General features: G+C 26.6%; 1 pseudogene; it reads left to right on the top strand.

The window, feature by feature from the left end:
• Positions 1-2930: 2930 nt before the first annotated feature.
• LOC136090405 (U2 spliceosomal RNA) lies at positions 2931-3100 on the top strand (annotated as a pseudogene).
• The last annotated feature ends 3843 nt before the right edge of the window (positions 3101-6943 follow it).

Below are 6943 nucleotides of genomic sequence, written 5' to 3'. Positions count from 1 at the left end.
ATATATATATATATATATATATATATATATATATATATATATAAATATATATATATATATATATATATATATATATATTTATATATATACATATATATATATATATATATATATATATATACATATATATATATATATACATATATATATATATATATATATATATATATATATATATATATATATATATATATATATATATATTTATTTATATATATATATTATTGCAATATAATATTGCATAAAAATAATATAAAGTTTACTAAACATTTACTTTGCTTAGTTATTAAGTGCATAATTTTGATTGATAGAAATGAGTTACTTCAAAATTTACTTTTTGATTATATTTTTCTTTTATATATATTTTATTTTCTTAATCCTCCCTCCCCTGACCACATTTGATCCTATTTTAAAGATTTTTTAATAATTTGAATTTTCTTGTCTACCATTTTTACATCATAGAGCGAATTTTCAGCAATTTTGACTAAATATTTTCAAAAAAGTTAGTTTTTACCTAATCTAAAGTTATTCCCGATCACTGTGCAATGAGAAATTAAAAATCCTTTTTTCTCGTAAATAAACTAATTTCTCTTTACTTAACTAAACTCTCCTTTTTAAGTAAATAAAAACTTTAGCATACATAAATAAAAGTAATAAATCTTTTACTTCCATAAATCGTTTTTGCATATGTTCACATAAACTTAACACAATGCAACAATTCACCAAAATGTGCATTAAAAAACCGCCCAAACATAACAAAAATAATTACTAATAAAAATAAAAAATAAAAAAACTGTTTAACTAAAATCGCTTAGTCGTCGAAGAACGTTACATAATTTTAAACCGTTCTTTATGCGTCTTCTTCAGTTTTTTAAAGCAAACTTTACGATTGGATATCATTTTATAGTAAAAAGCCTAACAAAAACTGCGCTCAGCTGAGCTTGGAATATTTAGTTGTAAATTTGTATCTATATATAAGGGTGAAATTTAAAGTAGACCACATGTGCGGCCTACTTTTTTATGCATTTGTGAAGGTAAGTGTTAAAAAAGAGATTTAAAAAAAAAACTTTGAAAAAAAGCAAGCATAAAAAAGAAATATATTTTTTCTTTTTGTTTCAATATATGATGTCGGTGGACTAAGATATACTGTTGAGAAAATGTTGTAAAATTGTCTTATTGGCTCCATATTTTTTTTTTATATGATTTTTTTATTTCTACTAATATTTGAATGGTAAAATGTTGCCATTTTCGTGTTAAAATTATTATGTTAAGCTTAAAAATCATAGTAGAGAAGAAATTAAATCAGTTTTAGAGTGCTGGGGGTCTCTAGATCACATTTAAAAAAAGAAATTACTCCAATAAAGAAGTTGGTCTTCAAGAGTTTAGGATGACTAGGTCTTCTTGGGGCGCCTAAAACAAAAATTAAAAAAAATAAAAAAAATCCGTTAAACTTATTTATATCCGTATATGGATACCTATATTACTTAACCTACCTTAGTTACGCATAAATAAATAAGGTAAATGGTTTTTTTTTCCTTGAGAACCTCTTTTATTGGTAAGGGAGAGTGGAGAGAAGTGGAACACTTTTTAAATTTTTAGGGTAATCGCAATATCTTTTTTATTTGATGCAAAAACGAAACCAAACAAGTTTTTACGAATAAACCTTCTTTTTAAGCACCAATTCAACCCCCTTAGGTTTCTATAATATAACTAAGTATATAAATTTTTGCTTTTAGAGTAACCGTGCCATTGGGGTAAAAAGGGACAAGTGTAAGTAAAGTGTAAAGTGGGACAAGTGTAAGTATAATTTAAAACAACGTTTTAACACAAATTAATAAATAAAAACTCATAAAGTCATAAAGTCACCTAATCGACATAAAAATGTTTAACAGCTTTCACCAATCGAAATAATCAAATGGCGACGGGAAGAAGCGGGGCATTAATATTTTTTTTTCTGTTCCACTTCACCTTAATGTAAACACTTTTCTGAGGTACATTTCAAAATTAGGGCTTTTAGCGCACGCGGGGAAACAAAGTAATTTTTGATAAATAGAAAGGAAGACATTTAATTGTTTACATTAAATAACAGTATTTAGGCGCTACTCCTAATTAGAAATTTCAGGCTGTCCCACTTCTCCCACGTCCCACTTCTCCCCACTCTCCTCTACTCATGTCAAATTTAGTAAACATAGCAGTTGTAAAACTCATACTAATCTCAATCTTCTCAATTGTTTTACTAAGCACTTTAATTGCATCGTTTTTTTCAAAAATGAATTAGTTCTTAATTTTGTCCATTTAAAGTGAATTCTGGTCCACTTTGTAGTGCTTCCAACTTCCGAGACTAATATTAATCACGCATTTCATAGTTTAATGCAGTAACATTATTGCACATTCAAGCATCTAATACAATGTCTGTCCACTTTTCTCTATATTATCTTTTCTAACACAACTATTTCTGACTTTTAGTATTATTTATTTCTGTTTTTCCTCAAACTCACTTACACTTGGTCCGTCGAAGCGGGTAATAATGCTCATAAGTGAGCTGAAGTTGTCTTTGCGGACCGAGGTATGTGACCTTGATATTGCAATTGGCCGAAGAAGGATAAACCAACCAGTCAACACATGTAATCAATGTGTATTATTGTGATTTTAAAAATTTATCATACTTCGATATCATATAATTATCTCATTATGATCTTATACTGATATCACAACTTTAGTTAAAAATATTTAACTGTAGTTGTGACATCCACAAGAGATAATAATAAGATCATCACTTTGTAACAAACCATGAGAAACTATTAATATCATAATTACATCAAATTGATCTCAATTTTTGACTAAAAACTTTAATTGCATGTTTTGGTAAAAAATTAACTATTTTGCATAATATCTAAAATTGTTAAAATTACAAAAAAAACATTTCTATCATCGCTTCTTGGCCTAATGGCTAAGATTAAGTCTAATATCGGTTCTAATTTCGTCTTTTAACTGCCTTTTGGTTAGAAAGCAGATATAGCATATGATTTGTGACATTAAGAATAAAGGTTCCTGTCGTGGTTGTTTTTTATTGTCTCCTTCCGGAAATCTGGAAATCTTAAAGCGATCCGTCTACTCCGGACGTTAAAGACCAGGGTTCCTTATTTTTGTATTTTTTGTTTCTTTATATATCATCTTCAGTATAAATTCGTTTTACAAGTAAACCAAAATCTAATATTTATTAAATAAACAGTACAATTTTTACTTTCTTTTTTTTTTTTAATATAAAGAATGCGGAGACCACTAGGTCTTGTCATTGAGAACCGCTAGAATGTTAAATATAAATAAAATAAAGTAGCAAGATAGAAACAAATTAGTATAAAAAATAGAAATAGAATAGACTAGAAATAGAAATTGACTCGACAAAATATAAATATTAAACAGTAGTCGAATTTATGTTATAATAAAGTTTTCTTTAAAAATAAACTACTTAAATATATTAAGAAGCGATTAAAAGAAAATATTCAAAAATATAGAAAAATATCATCAATCTTAAAAATGATTTCTTTTAGTTTTCTTTCAAAGGAAAGATTCCATTCACAAGTAAAATCAAAATTTTTCAAAACTGTTTTGTTGCATAAAAATGCTCCGCAGAATGGAATGCAAGATTTACCAACATTTGATTTAAATTTTGGTTGTCCTATAAAATTATTATTTCGCAATATATATATATATATATATATATATATATATATATATATATATATATATATATATATATATATATATATATATATATATATATATATATATATGTATATATATATATAAATCACCAAAAGAATTTGGATACGAGTTAATTTTGCATTTAAACATAAAACAAAGTACATTGAAAATATTAACCTGATAAAAATTAAGAATGTTCGCATTAAGTAAAAGAGGCTTTGCATGAGTAAAATGATTTTAGATTAATAAAGACGTGCTACATGCGCACAACTCTGGTTTTAGTTGCATGTGTCTCTAGTGGTATAATTAATTTAAGGGAAAAATTGAATAAATTCGTTTATACAAAAATGCACATATTTTCAATCTATCCATATAGAATTGTAATCGAGCATAATATTAATTACATTACAATTGCACTATGGGGTCTTCCATAAAAAATGTTCTCTGGTTTGTGGGGAGGGGGTTACCCAATGCGTACAATTGCCTACAAAAGAGGGAAGTGTTAAAGATAGCGAGTATGCATGCAGTTTGACTATGTCTCGTTCTCTATCTCTCCAAAATCTTGAATTATTTTTTTTATTAACAAAAAAAATTTTTATTACCAAAAGATTTTCATGAGTTTAAAAATCAACATTATGTTATATCAAAGAGAAATATGAATTAACTAAAATAGTTAATTCAACATTTTTCTGTTATTTTTAAAGTCAAATTTATTCATTGGTAATGTTTTGAAAAATTTTGGTTGGGAAAGGTGAGGTGATTTTTAATGAATAACGTACGCAGAGGAAGGAGGAGATCGTTTAAAGCATACAGACCCGTACAGAAGGAAGATGGGGTCCTATATCAGTGGTTTTACTGCGTACGTACTTTATGGATGACTTTTTTAAATCTACATATATGTAGATAAAAAATTTTAACATTAAAAATGAAGTTTTAAATACAACTGTGGAAAATCATATTAATCATTATAATAAGAAGATAGGTTATATAAAATATGCGTAATAAAACAAATTTATTTTCTAATAATTACTTTAAACTTTATATTATTTTAAATTCCTAATATTAAACTTCACAAGTATAAAAACAATGCTAAATTTTTACTAGTGATTCCAACATACTTTTAGTTCAAAGAGTTTCAACAAAGCAAGTTCATTATCTGTAAGCCCGTACTTACAATTAATTCCACTGATTTATTTGTGGCTAATTGTCTCTCCAATTGCAGAACGTTATTATTTGGTGCAACTTGTTTTTCAATTCACAAACTTTTGCTTAATGAAATTTATGATTGATAAAATTCCAGAACTTTTGAGGTTTAAACCTATCGTCTAGGAAAATGATTTAGAAGCATTCCTCGACGAATTATTTTGAATTTAGGGTTGAGACTTTAAAAATTTTGAAATAAAAAAAATGACTGATTACTGTAGTTTACTAATAATCTATAGATTGTAACTCCGCCTGAATTATTACCTCCCCCGAAGTTGCCCTTTCAGGTTATAGCTACGAGAAGTGTACGATATAGTCGTTACTAAACAAGAAAAAAACGTATAGTGGATAAGAATTCTAGAAAGTCTCTTAGTTTGTTGTGATATTCCAAATTTATACTTTTGAAGGTCATATAAAAAAAGGATATATAAGAAAGAGAGATAGTGATAGAAAATATACGACTATAAAGTAATTAATTATATATTTACATGAAAATAGTATACAAATTTATTTATACCTATATGAATTATTACCTCTTCCTTAGTAAATCACTAAACCTGCGTCTGATTTATTTAGACCTAATCAACAAACCAAGTTTAGTGATTTAATTGGGAAGGTGATCCTGGCAGATATAAATATATTTGTAAAGTAGGGGGGCAGCTTTGAACATTTTTTAAACTCTTTTTTATAAATCAATATTTTAATTATTCTAACCACTTTTTTTCTTCTGAAGTCAAAACAATGATTAAGGAACAAAACTGCAGTGTTTTAATAAATTCTGAACTAAAAATTAAGTCAGAACTCCTATTTCTTTAACACGCGAGAAATGTTCAAAACTGCCCCAACCTGAGGTAGCTTTGAACACATCTGGGGTAGCTTTGAATTATCTCTGGGAAATGGAAATAACTAGAGATTACATTTTTTTTTTTAATAGAACATTGATTTACTTTTAAATTTCATTAAGTTTCGGTTTCTAATAATAAAAATATATATATTTTTTTTAATTTAATCTTATAATCACTCTAGAGAGTTGATCCAACAAAAGTTATATAATGCTATTTAAGCTGTAAATAGATGCAGCTTAAAAACTAGTAAATCAAAAAAAAATTCTTTTTTCAAATCCATGCTTTATGCAAGCAGAATTCTATTGGGCCTAGAAATTCTTTTTTTGTAATCTTTTGTAGAAGGAAAAATTACTGTTTTTTTTTTTTTAAAAATTTAAAAATTACTGTTTTTACTAAATTTTTGTTTTTTAATTTAATAACTTAAGAGCCGTTTTTTCTAAGAATCAGGCAAATTCCTGAAACTGTGGAAGTGACCTCCTCCAAATTGCTTGAATTTTTTATATATTGATCAGAATATAGAGAAAACCTGTTGGGGAAAAAAAAAAATTTCAAAAATGTTTCGTTCACTCGGAATCTGGGCTTAAATTTTTGAGATTTTTTTAAAAATTTTTAGAAATTTAGTTTTTGCCACCTTTGAACCCATTTTTTTGGCAAGGCAAAAAGTTGCACATAGCTTTTGTAGTTAATATCAGACGTAACCCAAAAGCTCTCTCCAAAATATATAAAAAAGTTGCGTGACACTGTGCTGTTGGCTAATTATCATAGTTCAAAAGTACAAAATCAATCAGTTTTGTCAACTTTTAATCGCAGTTAATTCTAGCGGCGAAGTGTTGCACACAATTTTTCTTTTAGGGTTTGAAATTATCAAAGGTATTGAGTCTAAAAATGCAAAGAAAGTTATGTGATACCTAAGGCCTATTAATATATTAAAGCTTGAAATTGAAAAAAAATGTTTTAGTATACTTACAAAATGAACCATTACGGCAGAGGCGCTTAGTTTTGTAAAAATGTAAACATATCCAACTGTCAATACAAAAAGGTCCTAACATAATAATAAAAAAAATTCGTGTGATTTTGTCACACGCATGATATAACATGAATTAAAAACTGAACAAAAATCTAACATCAAGATAACTATATTGCTAATGAAATAAAACATAAATCAAACATTTAAATGTTTTTCCATTTAA

The sequence above is a fragment of the Hydra vulgaris genome, chromosome 13, assembly GCF_038396675.1.
Source record: "Hydra vulgaris chromosome 13, alternate assembly HydraT2T_AEP".
NCBI lineage: Eukaryota > Metazoa > Cnidaria > Hydrozoa > Anthoathecata > Hydridae > Hydra > Hydra vulgaris.
The sequence above is the reverse complement of the archived record's forward strand: the minus strand, read 5'-3'. Positions and strand labels throughout refer to the sequence as shown.